We start from the raw sequence: 18,596 nt of genomic DNA on the forward strand, positions 1-18,596 counted from the left end.
TCACACCTCCTACTGTGTATGAACGCCTGCTGCACCATTTATTTTTGCAATGTGTAAACTGTTACTTCCTCCAACAAATCAGATCTGCTCAGGGTGAAATTAAAGATCTGAAGGGGTGACCGTCCTGCTGGTTTCAACATTTTAAGATTTTAGTGCTATGCAAGAAGCAGCTGCCCTTTTCTGCCTATAGATACTTACTAAATCTCCAAAGGAATTATGGAATCAGAAATGAATTATTTTGGCATAAAAAGAAAGAGGGAGGAATCTATTCCAGGAAACACAAGCTGAAGTTCTTGCAGTGAGATGAGATCTGGCAAGAAACAGGGTGAGAAATAATTAGCCTGTCTTTGCTGTCTCCATGCAGTGGGCAGGAGTGCCTGGAACTCAAATTTTAGTGCCAAGGTTAAAAGTCATGGTATAAACCGATTTAAAAATGACAGATTTGTGTGCCTAAGGCAGAAGATGGAGTGTGGCCTCCTTGTACAGATCTTGGGCCCCATTCTGCAAATCTCTACTCATGTGAGTTATCCGTATATCTCAAAATAGCTCCTTTGGCCTCAATCAAATGACTTTTCTTGTATGCAAGGGTCTGTAGGATGGAGTCTGTACATTATATACTAAAAAACAGTATAATGCTGCACTGTAGTCTGGTATCTCAGCAATGAGCAAGTTGTAACTTCCAGGACAGGAGCTGATGCACAGATCCAGAGGATTTTACAACCTGTCTAACATGCCCTAGGACAGGACAAGCCATGTCACTGGCCCTCTGGGTGTGCCACTGGCTGTAAAGGGAATTGAGGCTGCCAGGTGGGAGGACAAGCCTATGTTTCAGGTGGCTGATGATGGTTGAGATGAATTGTGGCTCCAGGAGAGATGCTTGTCTCACAGTGAAAGGCAGGATCTCTGCACCAGAATAACTCCGTCAAAGCAGGCTTGGGGCTTTTCATCCAAGCTGCTTTTTTTCTCTCTCAGATCATGTTCATGACTATTTCTAGATGAACAGGCCATTAAAGGAAAGGAATCATCTCCTTGGCAGACAGACTTAGGGCCAAATGTGCACCATAACCACTGAAAGGTTGTCGTTTTCCTCCTTCCCACTCCCTCATTATCCCATGGATGATTTTATGGCATATGATTAACAGGCAAATGCCAGTTGCATTTTTATTCTCAGCTTGCTGTCCATAGAGGGATTAAATCTAAGAAAGCAACATGACCTGCTCCTGGAGGGAGGGAAGACCATGAAAATAACTGAGGTACACTCCCAGCACCTCACACCAATGCTCTAGTTGCACAAAGACCATTCCTACCTTTTATTCAAGTCTATTAACTTTTTTTTTTCACTACAAAATATATGCATTTATCCTATAGCAGTGACTACTGCTTAGCCTTACTGGCTGAGGTAAATGTTGGAAAACAACTGAAGGCAATTTTAGGGGGCAATTCAAAGCCCTACTGCATTTCTAAGAATTTCATTATATCAATGCTTCTTATCACTATAGTAACTGCCCATCTCCTAGTCATGTATTAAATGACATGACTTGACTAACATCTGTTGCGTGCAGTTTGTTCTGTTTTGCATCCTTTTCCAAAATGATAGAACTAAATCTGAGCTGAGTGTTCTGGTTTTGGTCCTATTCTTTTAATTGTACATGAAATGTAAGAAAGGACAGAGTGAAGAACTACAGCCTGTGCTCAGGGAAGGAGAGCTAACAGAGGTAACAGTCTTCAATCCTTGTGGAAGTTTGCTTTGCCCTGAAAAAGTTCATAGTCACAGTTTAATTTTGTGCCATAAAGTAGCTGTACCAGGGAAGAGCACGAAAAAGAAAGAAAATATCCCAAATCTGCCAAGTTAGACATTCCTTATGGGTATGGCAGTGAAAGTGGTTGGACGCTTGGTTTGGGTTCACATCAGTTTAAGTAATCCAGTTTAAAAAAGTCTATCTCCAAATGGTTATGGACTCCCAGGCAAATATTTGGGCACCAGCCCCAGATCAGCTGTGGGCCACTGGAGCTGGGCTGCTGCTCAGGAAAGCAGTTGAAGCTATTCAGGTAGCTCTACACAAGCCATCTTTGAATGGTAAGACCATTTGAGCTAAGAAATAATTAGGAGAGGCTGGGGAGACCGGGGGATGGATTGCTGCATCTCTTGGAAGCAATAACCAGGACAGTAGGCTTGAGAGTACACCTGAAGTAGCAACTTACATCATTCTGGGACCACCTCTGTCAACTGCACATCTGCGCGCTAGCAAACCTCCTCATCCTTCAGAACAGAATGGCTTCATGCAAACTGCTTGCTGGGAAAGGTCCTCGGCCAGATTTAATCTGTGACCAGTGCCAAGAAGTGGTTTCTTTTTAATTTACCAGTGTGAGCAAATCCTACAGAAACACAGTGTAGCAAAAGAGAACTTTTTTCTTAGTTCCCTTGCTTTTTCTGCTCATTTGACAGTGGCATCTCTGCATCTGTACACACGCCCTGCTCTTGCTGACCTCAGGCATTGCTCTGGGCATGAATGAGGTTACTCAGCTAGTTTTAATGTTGTTGGGGATTAAGGCCTTAAATCATTACAAATTTTCTTAAACTGCTTAAGGATTATCAGGAAAGTAGCAAAGGTGAGGCAAATCACTGTACTAAAATCTCCTGTAGGGAGAGAAGACTTCTCATTCAACTTGGAGCTGAATTTGCATTTTTCCCTCGATACTCAAAGCTGAGCACAGTGCTTTTGAGCAGCTGCTGCTTTGGAAGCTGGTTTGTTCAGTTTAGGATGTAGGTAGAAGTGTTTTCCTGCAAAGAAAATAATTATACGCTCCCAAACACACAGAAGCATCAGAATTCACAGCATGCTTTTTACAAGGGTAATAAAGTTTTATGTGCATACACAGAAGAAACAGTTTGCAGCAAAATACTTAATGCACCCAATTATCCCCCCAAGTAAATGATGGGAAAGAAACAGGCAAAATTTGGCTCATGCTTAATTATTTAACATTTGAACTTTTCTGTTCTTAGCAATAAATTTCCATTTCTGCCACCTATTTCTTGGTACTTCACTTGGCCTGGACTCTTGTAACTGCACTCTAAGCATTTAGGAGACTGCCCAATGTCAGTGTGAAGAATATGGGAAAGGCTTGACATCAATTACAACATTACACAGAACATAAAATTTAACAGCTTGATTCAGCCTTTCATTGCTATTTAAAGCAACCATGTATGGTTTTTCTGAGATCCTAAAAATTAACCAGCTTCTAAAAGGTCTAAATTTTTCAACAGCACAGGATCTTACTCTGAGGTTTTTACAGTGTTATTTCAGTTCCATGGTATAAATGGCGGGGGGGGGGGGGGGGGGGGGGGGGGGGCGGGGCACAGCGGCGGAGTGAAGTTTAACAGGTAAATAGGTAAATGGACTTTTGAAAGTAAAAAAAATAAAATCTTCTAGGCAAAGGAGAACTCTGTGGGGTAAATTAAAAGAAATAAAGTCAATCAGATTCTTTGCTGGCTTGCATTCTTTGCAACTCCTTTGAGAGGCGGCAAGCTGAGGCAGTGAGCCTGCTGGGCTGAGACCTGGGGAAGAATTTGGCCAGTAGATTTGTATGTTTGTTCTTAAGTAACTGGGAATCGCATCGAGGACTTGGGTGGCTCAGTGATAAAGTGCTGCTTTTCCACCTTTGCGGCCAGAGTCAGAATTTACGTGGTGGCCCCAGCTTTGCCTCTCACTGATGTGCAATTGTCTTGTAAAACACCAGTTTCTGCCCAGGGGAGACCCAGGCGGAGCAGGAGCAGGACCTGGCTTACCTCTCACCTCCGGTAAGGGTGGTCCCTGCAGGTCAGAGCTGAGGTCACCCCGAGGGCGGCACGAGGAAGCTTGCTTGTTTTGCAGCTGCAAATTCTGGGCCATGGATAAATAAAAGGCTCAGTTTCTAATTTTTTAACTAAATAATCAGATAAAACTTGGAAAAAGAGATCCTGAAACTGTTCTTAAGGGAGGAGGGAAAAAAAAAAAAGTCCTCTGGAGATCTGCAGATATGTTTTTACTCGGTGCGCTGGGGTATAATTAAAAAGCCACTTTGAGGCAGAGTGAAATGGTTGCACGCAGACCTTGACCATCCCACCTTTAATAAGGGGCTAGTGGGGAGAAATATATAACCTTTACATTAGGAATGTTTCACTGATTTTATTTACAGTCCATAAAATTTTACTTCTCTGAGCTGCTGCTGTCTGCCAGGAGTAGCTTTAGTTTGGACTGGATGCGCAAGGATGTTTAGTGAGTTTTATTTCACACTATATGAACACCGGTGTTGGTTTTTTGGAAATATTTTTTTCCCAGCTGAAGTATAGCTGTAACCACGACCTAGGTCACAAACATTTCCTGGAGGGGTTGTGAAATTTTCCACAGAATCCAATGTTTTAATTGTTGATATTTCCTCCATTTAAAATATATCTGGTTTTAAGTACAGCATTTTGCCTTATCAACACCGGGAATCACATGTAACTTTTACTGACTATATGGAAAGAGATAGCTGTAGGCTCTGGTTTAGAAGTCTCAGGTTGTCTCAGAAAATCATGGAAAGATCAATCAAAAGCTAGTCACAGTTGCAGGTATTTGACAAGCAGCTTTTCTCCTGTAAAAGCTGAGCATCTTCTGTCTCCCACCCCAGGCCTGGGAGAGAAGCCAATCCCTTCCTACAAAAGGACCTAAAGGAGACAAGGGGGACTGAGATTCCCCAAAACAGTCAGCAAGGCCTCTTGTTGCACCCTGGGAGATTGGTGAGGGATAATTCAACTTCCATTAGATCTCAGGCCAACACACACACACATACATATTTGCTGCAAAGCATCTGAAACAGTCTAATTCCTCATCCAAACAGCATACCCGCTCAAAGGGAAGACTGGAGTCACCTCTAATGTACATGTTGTGATTTGATAGGCAGTATGAATGAAATTCTCCCACAAAAAATAAACACCAGAAAAGAGAAATTGATACTGAACCTTGCGGGAGGAAAATATCCCAGATTAAAAATCAAGCATTGGCCATAATGTCATCTGGAAACTGCACCAGCTGGTCTTTTACCTGGTACATTTTTGGAACATAATAAAAACAAATGTGAAATGAACCATTTTTATATTGTAAATTATCTAAGAATTTATTATCAGAAAATAAAATCTATTTCATTACCTCAGTGGTTTACAGGTCCCCAAATCTCTGTTTAGTTTAATGGACAGAAAAAAAATAATAAAATAATATTTAAATAAAGCATTATCTGCTGTTGGACAGCAAGACTTTCAAACCGCAGCTTACACACTTCAAACAGCCCCCAATGACTCAGCCACACAAGACATAAAACCCCCCAATCAACGCCATTTATACATAGAAGCAAAAGACTATGTTTCCCATCATAAAATGTTACGGTGTTTACACAAAAGCTGCAGCTAACCTTGTAAAACTATTGATTTCCCAGTGGGGTCCTCAGAGGACACTTGGCTGAGTTAGACGACACACTGATTTCTAGCACCAAAATAACCCTGGTTTCCTTTCAGAGCCTGGATGCATAATACTACTCATGTCAAGTGGGTCTTTTGATACAGAATTCCTTGTTCATAGAGCTACCTCTCAAGAACTTCAACTTCAGTAGTCTTTTTATGAAGACAGACAAAACCACTGGAAGTAAATCACAAAATTGCAAATTTCTGTTATTTTGCTCTGGGTTTTCTTTGGTGGTAGAGGAGTTTTTGCCCTTTTAAAGGAGTGCCTCTCCTTGACATTGTTCAATAGCTACAATAAATAGCCCAATTCTTACAACAGCTAAAGATCAATAGAAAAAAAAAAAAACCAAACAAAAAATACCCCAAATCATCATCAGAAAAAAAAGAGAAAAATAAGATTAACAGAAAGTCTCTCCTGCAGAATTAATTTAATTTTAAATGAGGCATATACTGAGAATTTCTATTTGTAAAACATTTTTACGCCAGGCAATTAAGCAGACTTTTCTCCAAAGACAACAGACTTGCCATATTTTCAGAAACATGTCAAAGGATTTTTATATGATAGTCAACATCAAATGTCTGATTTTTCCACAGGGTAAATAAAACAGAATTATGTGAAAAAAATAATAAAAATATGACCAAATTCTCTGTTGTGGCCTAAAATGTGATATAAGATTTAAAGCCTTATAAAACCTGAAGTTTTCTGGTAAAAATTCATTGTTATAAAAGGAAAAGCATAGGAAAAAAGAAGCAATTGTTTTCTTTCTGTTCTTGAATCTTACATTCATAGAAGTCAAGCGAACTGAACAAATTAAATCCTTTCTAAACAGTTACACCAACTCCAATTTGATTCTGTTGCCAGAAGAACTTACTCCCCCCACTCCTATTATTTACTTAAAAGCATCTAATATTGGTGTCTAAATTATAAAGGACAAGTCCTACTCTTTCCAGCTAACAGGAGCTGGGGAGTGCTTGCTAGGGAATAGGATCCAGTCCTGCAAGATCAGAGATTGCAAGATCAAATGGATTGAAAATAAAGATTAATTGTGTCATATCATAGGTATTAATTTAAGACAACTCATTGCAAAGACCCCAGAGCAGCTAGTTTTAAAGTACAGAGAAATTTCAAATGAAAAATGGAGAGATAAAACATGTTAGTTGGGAAATACTCGTCTTTTACTAATAAAGGCTTTTAATATGTGCTTTTCTTTCCCCTCTTGCTCAATTAAAAATATGTTAATACAATGTTAAGTTTGAGATTTAAACCCACAAGAGTCAGGAAATTCAGAATTAAGGCTCCTTTGGGAACCTTAATTCTGTTCCCATTGTGCATATTATGTTTTATGATAGGGGTTTTCATTACATGATCACATAACACTGGGGCAGTGTGACATGCAAAGAGTGGTATTGAATATGTGTGGTTTGTTATGGAGGTTAAAGAAATGTCAATGTTACCGAGTAGCCTTGCAAAAATGTAACAATTACAGGTTTTATAAAATTATTGTTTCATTATAAAAAGAAAAAAACACCACCACTTTGAGCATACTGTTGTATACAGGCATCCTCTTCTTAATAATGGTATGTGCAAATGCAAAAAAAAAGAGATTTTTCTCCTTGTTTCTCCGCAGACTGTTCTCAAACACTTTTGGAGAGGATCTTCAGGAACTGTGTAATTGTATGTTAGGAACCTCTGCTTTCTCTTTTTATCTTTGGAAACGATGTAGGTTGTATCAAGCCCTGGGAAGATGCTGGGCTACTGTTCTGGAAGATTAATTGTTTTGTTAACCACAAAAATAAGTTTTGGGAACTTTTTCCTATAAAAATAAAAATGCTTAAAAATATTCCCCAAAAATATTTAATATCTTACAAGTAAGGTGTGAGTCTTGCCAGCTTTTGAGTCTGGGGGATCTTTTCAGAAGTACTCTCCTCATTTCTGGGAACAATTTTTGATTTGGTGACATAAAACTGTATTGGAGGTAAAGATCTGAGACATGAGTACTCAAGCCCTCTTGACTGCATGGGCATTAACATGCCAATTTGTTTGGACATTATCTTATAGACATATCTCATACATAAATTTTGTAGGTCTGATAAAAGCCTACCATCTTAAAAAGACACCCAAAGAGTACAAAGATGCACCCATGGCTCCAAAGATTCTCCCAGTGCTCAAGTAGGAAATCTTAGTCATATATGGCTTTTATTTAATGGTGAGCACTGTGTATTAGAAACATGCCAATATGGTTGGGTTTTTTTTTTTTGGGGGGGGGGTGGGGGTGGACACCATTCCAATGGTGGAAAAACTTTTAAAGAAGGACTAGTAGTTCCCTGGTGGGTGATAGGAGGAAAGTTCTGCTATGCATGTGTCCTGGCAAGCTCTCTATGTAATGGTGCACATGCCAGGATCAAAAGCACAGAAATATATTCAGAAGGATGATTTGAGAGACAGAAGACATCCCAGATGTCTTGTCCAAGTAGGACACGTGCTCAGCCAATGGCAGAGATGGTTGAAATGTTTCAAAATTGGAATATATTGAAAGCAGCCCTACAGAGAAAGGCTTGATACTGGTGCATGAAGAACTGAATATGAGCCAGTGATGTGTGCTCGCAGCTCAGAAAGCAATCTTGTCCTGGGCTGCATCAAAAGAAGTACAAACAGCAGGTCGAGGGAGGTAATTCTCCCCCTCTACTTTTGTGAGACCCCACCTGGAGTACTGCATTGTTCTGGGGCCCCCAGCATAAGAAAGACATCGACTTGAGCAGATCCAGAGGGGGCCACAAAGATGGTCAGGGAGCTGGAGCACCTCCTTTATGAGGACAGGCTCAGAGAGTTGGGGTTGTTTAACCTAGAGAAGACAAGGCTCTGGGGAGACCTTATAACAGCCTTCCAGTACTTGAAGGGGGCCTACAGGAAAGATGGAGAGGGACTATTTATCAGGGAGTGCAGCAATAGAATGAGGGGTAACATTTTAAAATGAAAGGGGGTAGATTTAGATTACATATTAGGAAGAAATTCTTCACTGTGAGTGTGGAAGCACTGAAACAGGCTACCCGGAGAAGCTGTGGATGCCCCGTCCCCGGCAGTGTTCAAGGCCAGGCTGGACGGGGCTTGGAGCAACCTGGTCTAGTGGAAGGTGTCCCTGCCCATGGCAGGGGGGTGGAACGAGATGAACTTTAAGCCCTCATCCAATGAAACTGTTCTATGATTCTAGGAAAATATAGTTCATATTTTCAACCTTTTGGCCGGGAACCTTCTTTACAATGAATACTTCCAGGGTTTTTTGCTTTATTTTTTAAATAGATTATTTTTAGCCTCTTTGTAAGCTTGCTTTATTTATCATACAGACATAAGGTGGTGAAATTTAATTACCTGTGACAAACACAAAATCAATTTAAATGATGTATAGAACTTGTCTGACCCTGAACTTCCAACTAGAGAGCTGGACCCAATGATCCTTATGGGTCCCCTCCAAACTAAGATATTCTGTGATTCTATGGTACATTCATTGATCAATTTTGGAAGCAGTCTAGTTGCCTAGTTTAAACAATTAACTTGCAAAGAAATTTTAAGTACTTGGTTAATAAGCCTCAAAGTGTTGAAGTTCTGTCTATAGATAATGAAAGGATACTGGTGCCTCAAAAATGTTACCACATAATTTAGAGAATGAATCTTCCCTGGAGGGTACAAGGATGCAGGAATCTGAAGATGGACATTTTGGCCATAGAGGCACATGCAAGATCCCCTTGCCAGGATTTTTCTGTTCCAGCCCACATGGAAGCCAGGGGGCACTAAGCATACTGCTTAAGATGAAATTTCTGCTCAATTAAAGTCTTAAAAGTAGCATCTTAAAAAGCAATATAATTTTTTCTGAATACCTGTAACTTCAAGCTGGCATGGCAGTGGACATGCAGTGCTTCTTAAAACTAGAGATATGTTACTAGGAGAATTAAATAGAACATAAAGATCCAAAAGTCTGGTTTTCCACTTCTAATCCTCAAACATATTTCAGTACCTAATGTTTAGTAAACTCTGCAGGAGTTATGAACCTGAATGAAATGTGCCTCTGAGCTAGGCCCATAGGCCTTGGTTTTCTTTTTAGTAACATGACAATGACAGAAATACTGATCTATTCTGCCTGGAGGAAGGCAGGAGAGAGGAAGAGCCTTCTTGGCATCTCTTTGGAAAGAGGATCTGAGTTTCCTTCCAGCTAGCCTAAAACATGCTTAAAGCCCCATTCACTAAAGTTAGGACTTAAGCTAAGTTAGGAACTTAGGGGTCCATAAAAGTAATGCTCTTCACTTCGGTAACCTGCGTGTAGGAAAATTAAATTAGGTGAAAGAACCTTTGTCTACAAATGTGACAAAATGTAAGTATTATTGCAGTATGCTCTATTATTGCAGGATTGTTCACGATCACTTATCTTTTTCTGGCTGAGTTTCTTGCTTAGTAAATGGACATTCATTTTTGTTGCAAAGTAAGACTGCTCAGTTTTCATGGATCATATTTTTAAAGAGCTGATGCTAGGAGAGGCTAGTGATGGGTATTTTGTCTCCTGCCTAAGAGTATTGTTTTAGTGACAAGGATGGAGAAATAACTGAAGTGTGGCAGGACAGCAAAGAAAAATGGTGCTGTGTTCACAGTCACCACAGCCACAGTTCAAAGCACCAGCCCTCAGCCCCTGGTGGGAATTTGTAGTTTCAAGTAAGACAACTAATCTCTGGGAGCTCCTACTATAAAATGGAGGTAATGTAATCTTGTCCCTCCTCCTTTTATGTATTCTCTTAATCTTTTACTTCATGGAAGTCTTTGTAGCAAGCACCATCCCTTGCAATATTTAACAGTCATATTCGATGACTGAATGAAGACTTTAAGGGGTAAAATTAAAGGCCGCAAACTCTGAGGGCAGACACATGCTATACAATACCAAGAGGGTTTAAAAGGTTTCTTCTTCCCTTCCTCTTCTTTTGGATGCTAAAGATATAATTAGTAACGCCTCAGACAAGAAACATAATGATACTTTGTCAGTACAGACATAAAAGGGTTAGATTTAAAACGGTGGCATTCCCCATACTTAACTAGATAGTTTCAAAGAGATTTATAACCAGCTGTAGAGTTTTCCTCACGTGCCTGCCCTTTCAGTTCCAACTTCTGAAAGTCTCTGGTGATCCTGAAGCCTTGCACAGTTTGACATCTGAAGTGTAAAATTTTTTGTTTCCTTAAAGTAGCAAGATCCTTCTTACTCCTGGGGTTTCAAAAAATGAAAGGAAGGGAAAAAAAAAATAAAAAATATAGACTACCTCTCATTTGGAAGAAGTTGCTTTGTTGCTTTGCCAGGTTCATTTGCTAACATGCAGACTGTCTTGGACTGTAAGCACGCTTAATGCAAACAATCCTTTCTTGCACTAAGTCTTTATGTTGGACCTCCTCAGTGATCTAAATTTTAGTCCAGCCCTTCTAGTGGCAGGCAGTCTCAGGGCGCTGTGAGTGCAGCTCTCTTTTCTGCTTGATGGGGCAAACAAGTAGCAGTGGGAAGTCAGAAGAGTGAGGTCTGTGGGCAGTGAAGCATCCTTCTGCATCCTCATGAAGCAGGAGGAGTGCAAGAGGGAGAGTAAAGGCACCTTCCTCCCTCCCCAGCCTTTGCACTTCTCTCCTACAGACAACACTGGGTAAAACAGTGAGAGTCAAGCCCAGGGCAATGGGAGTAAAGTTCTCCAAGAATCTTGGCCTTCTAGCTTCTGCTGTGCTTTCCGCCCCCACCAGTCCCAGTCCTGCTGCTTATTTGTGTCTCAGAGTGGTTTGCCCATCGGTGGTCTTAGTTGGATGAAGGGGGTTGCTCAAAGGGCAGCTCTGGGTGTCTCACACCAGAACCCCTGTGAAACATGGAGTGATGCAGTACAGGATTCATAATGCACCAGAAAGATCACCTGAGTGGAAACGCTGCTCATTTTGTCCTTTGCTTGCTCTAGGACCACATGATGCAAAAAGACGGCCTTGCTTTCATCTGGATTTTGATATGTTTTTCTCATTTTCCTCTTTGCTGGGAACAGATTGGATATACTAGTTAGGATTTTGGTATTGTAACCATCAGTTTTCTTCTTTTGTTTGTGTTTAGGCATTTGCCAACCATAAGGAAATGTATAAATTTATAAAAATGACAATATGTATCTCTATATATATGTGTAATATATAAATCTATAAATAATATGAAATTAAATGGACCTAATGGAAGCTATTTGTGTGCAAAACAGCTCTAATCCTTGTTAAAGGTCATTAAGTCATCTGATGTCACTTGGAACATGGTCCATGTTTGTTGGTCCTCCCCTCATAGTGAGGTTTCATTGATCCAGCAGTTTGTAATCAATACTGCCCCTGCCCCTGCATTCCTGCTTTCATTGGTTTGTCTCCAATGTCACTTGCCTTACCCTGTGGTGGGCTGTTTCAGACCAATAAACTGATAGAAAACCAATCAGAAAAAAGCCAGCTGCTGATTAGCAAGCTCAACTGGCTCATTAGGTGGTCAGGTGAGGGCAGGGGCTGGGGCACTGGCATGGGCTAGAAAACAGCAAAGGAGAGAGGAGAAAAAAAGGCCCTTTTTCAGACACAGCAAACTGTAAAATTGGTAAAAGTTCATTTTAGCACAAAAATCTTAAATGCCAACACTTGCAGGGTGAAAAGGCTACAGATATTAAACTGACTGTATAATAACAGCGATTTTTTGGTGGGATTAATTCCCTACTCTGATTCACTAGGTGAGTGCATGCTGTGGTTTAACCCCAGCTAGCAGCTAAATACTGACACCCCTGCCATGCCCCCGGTGGGAGGGGAAGGAGAACTGGAAAAAGGTAAAAACCATGGACTGGGATAAGAACAGTTAATAATTGAAATAAGGTTAATATTAATATTAATAATGAGAATAATAATGAAGAGGAGAAGGAGAAAAAGAAATAAAACCTAAGGGAAAAAAACCAATACCCAGATGGTCCCCAAGCAGCAACCAGCCCCTCCCAGCCAGCTCCCCAGTTTATACACTGAACATGATGCTCTATGGTGTGGAATATCCCTTTGCCTAGTTTGGGTCAGCTGTCCTGGCTCTGCTTCCTCCCAGCTTCTTGTGCACCTCCTTGCTGGCACAGCATGGGAAACTGAAAAGTCCTTGGTTTAGAGTAAGCACTACTTAGCAACAACTAAAACATCAGGGTATCAACATTATTCTCATACTAAATCCAAAACATAGCACTCTACCAGCTACTAGGAAGAAAACTAACTATCCCACAGAAACCAGGATAGTGCACAAGCCCAAATCTCATTAAATTGGCACAGGTTAGAATGTTGTCTAAATTAAGTAATGTAGTATGACTACATTAAATGAGATGAATGTCATGATGACCTATGTGTGTCAATAACATTGTTCAATAAATATCACCCTAAAAGCTCCTACACCTTCCATACTGCGGGAAAACATTTGACGTTAACTATTTCTTTTCAATAACAACATTATTTTTCATTGTACAGTTGATTATAACCAACCACAATGATATTTCCAGGCCCTAAGCTAATTGTGACAAATGGAAGACTTATTTTCTCTTCCAGCTCTGTGACCAGTATGATGAAAGTCTGAGCAAGCAGCTTTCATTCATTTTCCCCAACCCAGCCTGCAAAATGAACATAAGGATAATTTGTAATTTATCTTACAAATTTTGAAAGAAAAGTACTGAGTTAAGTATTCTGCTCCTGAACAGACTGCCATGCTGCTATAGGAAGGGGGATCACTCAAGGTCACACTGGAGTGATGGTTAGGTTTCACTTTTTTTGCTGCTGTGTTCATATTTACTTATTAAATATGCCACCTGTAGTCAGTAGGAATTGTTTATTTTTTACAGATGTGCTACTATTGGATGTTATGTAGGGGTCAAGTTAATTTCCTCAAATATCTTACTCTGTCAAACATCTTTTCTTTTGAACGTTGTTTTCTTTTTCTTTATGTATGGGGTTCTTTATGCTGAATCAGTAGCTCATACACTTGCAGTTAAATATGAACTGGTACTGTGGCTTCAGTGAGTCATCAGTTTACCCTTCTGCTATCTGAGAAGTCATGCAAAGGGGACATGGAGGTCACTGCTGTTACAGGAGCTTGGTCAGCTTGTCGGGTTATTATGATGGGTGCTAAAAGTCAGTTCTGATTTCAGACAAAATATTTATGGCGAGATTTCTTCGCCTTCCAGGCAAGGATAGTTTTAGTGTCAGGCATCAGGACATGACAGCTTTATGTCTTTCTCTCCACGGCCTGATCTCACTCTGTATGTTTAATTCTACCACCTCTGGGACTTATAATTTAAATATACAAAGAGCAAGCATTTATAACTGTAGGTGTATCTTGATTTTGATTTTAAATGTGCTGATGCTAAGCAATGCGTACCAAGTAGGATCTGCTCCTGGGCTTAGTGCCCTGCTCCTGCCTCTGCTGCCTGGGCAGAACTGAGGGAAATCTGGGCAGCCCGTAGAGCAGCACCATTGCACTGCAGAGCTTATGTGCAGCCTGATGGCTGATATGGCCTCTGCAGGTTCATGTCTGGCGGTGAGTCACTGATGGAATGAGATTCTTGCTGAAATATTATGGGCATAGCCTGTAACACAGTGTGCCAGGGGGAAACTCTGAAGAATGAAAGAGCTGAAGTTGAGGGGTTTATGTCAAAGCACCTCTCGTCTGGTTTGTGGACTGAATATATCTGTTAGCTGTTGGAGCTCATGGGGTGCTGTCCTGGATGGAAATTTCTTGGTAAATTTAATCCCAAAAAGCTCCAGTTCCTGCAGCAGGAGAAAAAGTGCCATAATTGGGGATGGTCGGGAGACTCCAAAAGTACAGACATAGCAGCAGTGTAGGCACTCTTTGACTGATTTCATACTACCATGAACTCCCGTTCTGGTTTCATGGGACTGAGCTTTTTTCTTCTGATTTTATCAACTATTCTGTGATTTCTGTAATTTATCTAAATAGTGTCCCTAGAATTCAGAGTCCCAGCATAATAAACAGAACTTACCAAAGCTGTTATCTCTTCTTTATTTAGTTCTAGTAATGGTTTGCCAAACTAGACCCTCAGAGCTCTTTGAGATATTTACATACTGGCAAAAGGATATAGGAAAGTGGTCGAATCTCCCTTCTACTGATGCAGAAACCAAGGCAGGTGCTGGAGGCCAGCTTTAACATGCCTCCAGTTTAATAAGAAAAATACAGCCCTCCGGGCCGCAAACAGCCTGCAGACGTGGTCCAAGTGGGTAAGGCAGTGCCTGGATGGTGAGGCCGTACTGCCCTTTCTGCCTGCAAAGCAATAATGAAAAGTCTGAGGTAAAGTCATCTTAAGGGAAATGTCCTGTAAGGTTAAAAACAAAATGGGAAAACAATAAAAGGATTTGTTGATTGTCTCTGTTCTCTATCCTGCCTGGCATCCCGCTTTATGGTCTGCCTTATGGTCCAGCCAGTCAGGAAATAGGAATTAAAGATCTGTCAATCACAGATAGCAAATAACCGCTTTCCCATCCCATGAGCCTTCTCTTCTGCAATGTGGCTACCTAGTCATCAAAGCCATTTCCAGCTGTTTTTGTCTTTTCCTGCATGCTGGATGTGGCTGATGAGTATTTGAAAGACCATTCAGCCCACTGCTGGAGAGAGGCTGGCTGTTAAATGTGCAGCATTTAGTACTGCTGCTGGAGAGGACGAGAGGAGAGAAATGCACAACAGGATTACGCATGGTCATCCTGTTTGTGAGCTCCTGCTCGGCTCCCATCCTGCGTCCTGGCCAGAGCCCCCGGGGGAGGGTCACCCGGAGGACGGCATTCTCTGCTCTTGCTTTGAAGTCCTCCCCTGGGAGGAAGTGGGTGGGCTGGATTTGTACATTACCCAAGACTGAAGGATGTTAAATTCTTGTCTTCCTGGAAAGTAAAGCCATTTCTCCTGTCAAGGGGGCTGCTGGAAGTGATGGGAGAAGAAGTTACTATATCAGACTGAAATCCAGGTGAAGAAAAGGAGGTCATCCTGTGAGAAAGCAAAACCGCCTTATGGTTCTGTGTATTTCTGAGGCTGACTCTCTAGAAGTGGACATCTTTTGAGAAGCACAAGCTAAATGTATTCCCTTACATTTAGGGCCTCCAAGGGAGCACATTTCAGAAAAGAACATTTCACCTTCAAGACCATTTCCCTACAGTCTAATAGATCCTATCTTCCCTGAACAGCATTGTGGTTTATGCTTGAAGCCTGAGGGTCTCTCTTCTCTCTTTCTTTCTCTCTCATTTCTTCCTTTCTACCTTTTTTTTGTTTGTTTGTTTTTGTTTTTTGTGGGTTTTTTCTTTTTGTTTTTTTGTTTTTGTTTTTGTTTTTGTTTTTGTTTTTGTTTTTGTTTTTGTTTTTGTTTTTTGTTACCACTTCATTCAAGTTTGTGTGTATTGTGAGGACTAAAGAGGACTAGTTACTGACAGAGCTCAGATCTGTCTAGGTAAAACAACTATAGCAACTTAGACTGTGCAACGGGTTTCTGATTTTGCCTTAAGTCCAAACAAGGTCTTTTTTAGGTTCATTTGAAAGCAAGTCAACCAGAGTTTCAACTCCTGAAGAAACATAGTAATTTCTGGCAGATGGGAGTAAACTCTAGAAATTCAGGGAAAGAAATCAGAGCATGTACTATACTGCTGAGTATATGTTTGACTTTCCCTCTAAGACCCATGAAACAGGTAAAACAGTGAAAGTAACACTGCTGATAGCTTCCGTCTTTGTGAAATTATAGGTAGATCAATTCCTATTAACAAAAAAGCCTTAATCTTCTTTCAGTGGTATTGGCTGTGGCTAGAAGAGAGTCAGGCTTCTTTCAGGATTTTTCAGTTTCAGGATTTAGTGTGAAGGCATTGCGAAGACAACAGGATTTTATCCAAGATGACTGCTGTCATTTTATCCTGCAGTCTTCTTTGGTCAAGGAAATAGTTTCAGATTCTCCAGCAATCCTCCAGCTCAAAGTCTCCTGCTTGCCATTGAGATGATCAGGAAAGATGTACAGCCCATGCACTAAATATGCTAAATCTACCTCTTCTTTCCCCAAAAGGCTGTTTCAGTGCTTGCTCCTGTCCATCAGGCAGGTGAAGGGAAAGGACATACGTGTGTCAGAACAGCTACATAGGATCAGACTAAAGGTCCCCTTGGTCTGGTATCTTAGCTCTGACAAACACCAAGGGAGGTGTCCAAAGCCAGCGAAGGTCGTGCAGAGATATTTCCGTCTTCTCTCTCCTCCCACCCAGCCTCCAGCAATCTGGCATTTCCTGAGCACGAGGTAACATCTTGATGGACCCTAAATTTAATCTGAGTACAATGCCTTTTTAAAATTACTGTATTTGTTTGTGTTGGTACAGATTGTTAGCAGCATAGACTGCACAGATGTGTTAGGTGCTACACAAACACGGGACAGAAGGACTGTCCCAACAGAATCATGCTACTGACAGTGAATTTACAGTGCTATGTAAAACACATTAAGCAATTTAAAGTAGAGGAGGGTGAGGCAGCTGTGAGACGGTATTAGTCTTCAACAATATCAGCACATCAAGCATCTACATATTTTCCATCTTCCTGTAGGTATCATGACAGAGGAAAGTGCAACAGAAGGACATGAAGCATTCTTGTTGCCAAGGAAGGGCAATGCAAAAGTTATCCATCCTGTCATCTTCTTTTTATTTTAAAGCTTTTTAAAATAATTTCTTTGTTTCAATTGCTTACAAAAAATTCTTCTTGAGCATGAAGGGAAAGTATGGGCAAAAATATAAGGTACTTCTTTTCTAACTGACAATGTGGATGCTCAGGCTCCATACCAAGGAAGATCACTTTTTTGGTATGCATAAGAAATGGGAGGAGGGAGGTGGGCAAAATACAGGGAAGGACATGAAGATACAGCAAAGAAAGGAATTAAAGGAGAGAAGCAAAGAACAAAGACAGGAACTGGTCTGGTTAAAGTGATGTAGTGGGAAAATGATTTTCCAAGGGACATTCTGAGTTGATATGAATGGAAATGATGCTGTTGCCCAGGAAAAAAATCACTGTGGTCTTCGTCCTGAAAAACTGCTCCAGCTGAAGTTTTCTCTGTTCATTTTCTTGTGAGAAAGAGTGGTAAGAGTTACCAGTCACTAAACACCAGTGACCTATTGTAAATCCCTGGGATCAGCAAACAGCCATGATGAGTATCAGGCAGTAATTCCAGCACTGCGGAGCTGCAATTCCTGAAGTGTTGAGTGTGGAAGAACTTGGGGAAAATTAAGTTCCTATTTGAGATTTTTTGCTTGTACTGTCCGATAAAGGCTGTGAAGTACATAGGCACAGTACCCACATTTTCCTGATCTGCTAAACGCTTGTGTTTTTTTCAGTACAAAACTTTTAGGTTTCAGTTTGCATGGCCATAAATCTTTAAAAAAGATCCCAGGTTATTATTGTGAAAAAAATAATTTTAAAAGCCTTTATGAAAGGTAATAGTGTATAATATTTTCTTTCATACTAGACTTCATCTTATCTTGGTTTTTTAGCATCCACATCAACATAGATAATAATACTTTTAAAATTTTTCAGTGATTTTATTGAACATCGTGCAACTGAAGTCAGCACTAGTGTACAGAACCTGCCAATTTCCTTCCATTCCCATCCCTCTCATAATTTGCTCCTTTACGCTGGTTCCAATAGCCACTCTCTCTGGTAGCAGAAATACTGTAACATTGATGTCTGTCGGTTTCTCTTCCTTTCTCCTCTCCCTTTCAAGTATATAGCGTACTGCTCTTCTCCAAATGTCAAAAACTCTGAAGAACAACCCCTTGCTTAACATGTCAAAATGTGAGTTCTGGCTGGCAATTGCTTTGGTTTCGTTCCCTTGAGATCTGACAGTGCCAGAAATCAAAGCATAATTTTGCAGATGTTGAGATCCTGTAAGCCCCCTAGGTTGCAAAGCTAAACCATAAAGCCAGCTGGCACTGTGTACGTGTGCTAAGAATGTAAAAGTATACATTTTTAGTTTTCAACCAACAATGACCGACTGCTGGTAACTTCAACAAAGTGAAGCATTGCTAGCTTTATTTTTGGAGAGTAAGTGGCTCTGTGAATTCCCC

The sequence above is a fragment of the Falco rusticolus genome, chromosome 6, assembly GCF_015220075.1.
Source record: "Falco rusticolus isolate bFalRus1 chromosome 6, bFalRus1.pri, whole genome shotgun sequence".
Lineage (NCBI taxonomy): Eukaryota > Metazoa > Chordata > Aves > Falconiformes > Falconidae > Falco > Falco rusticolus.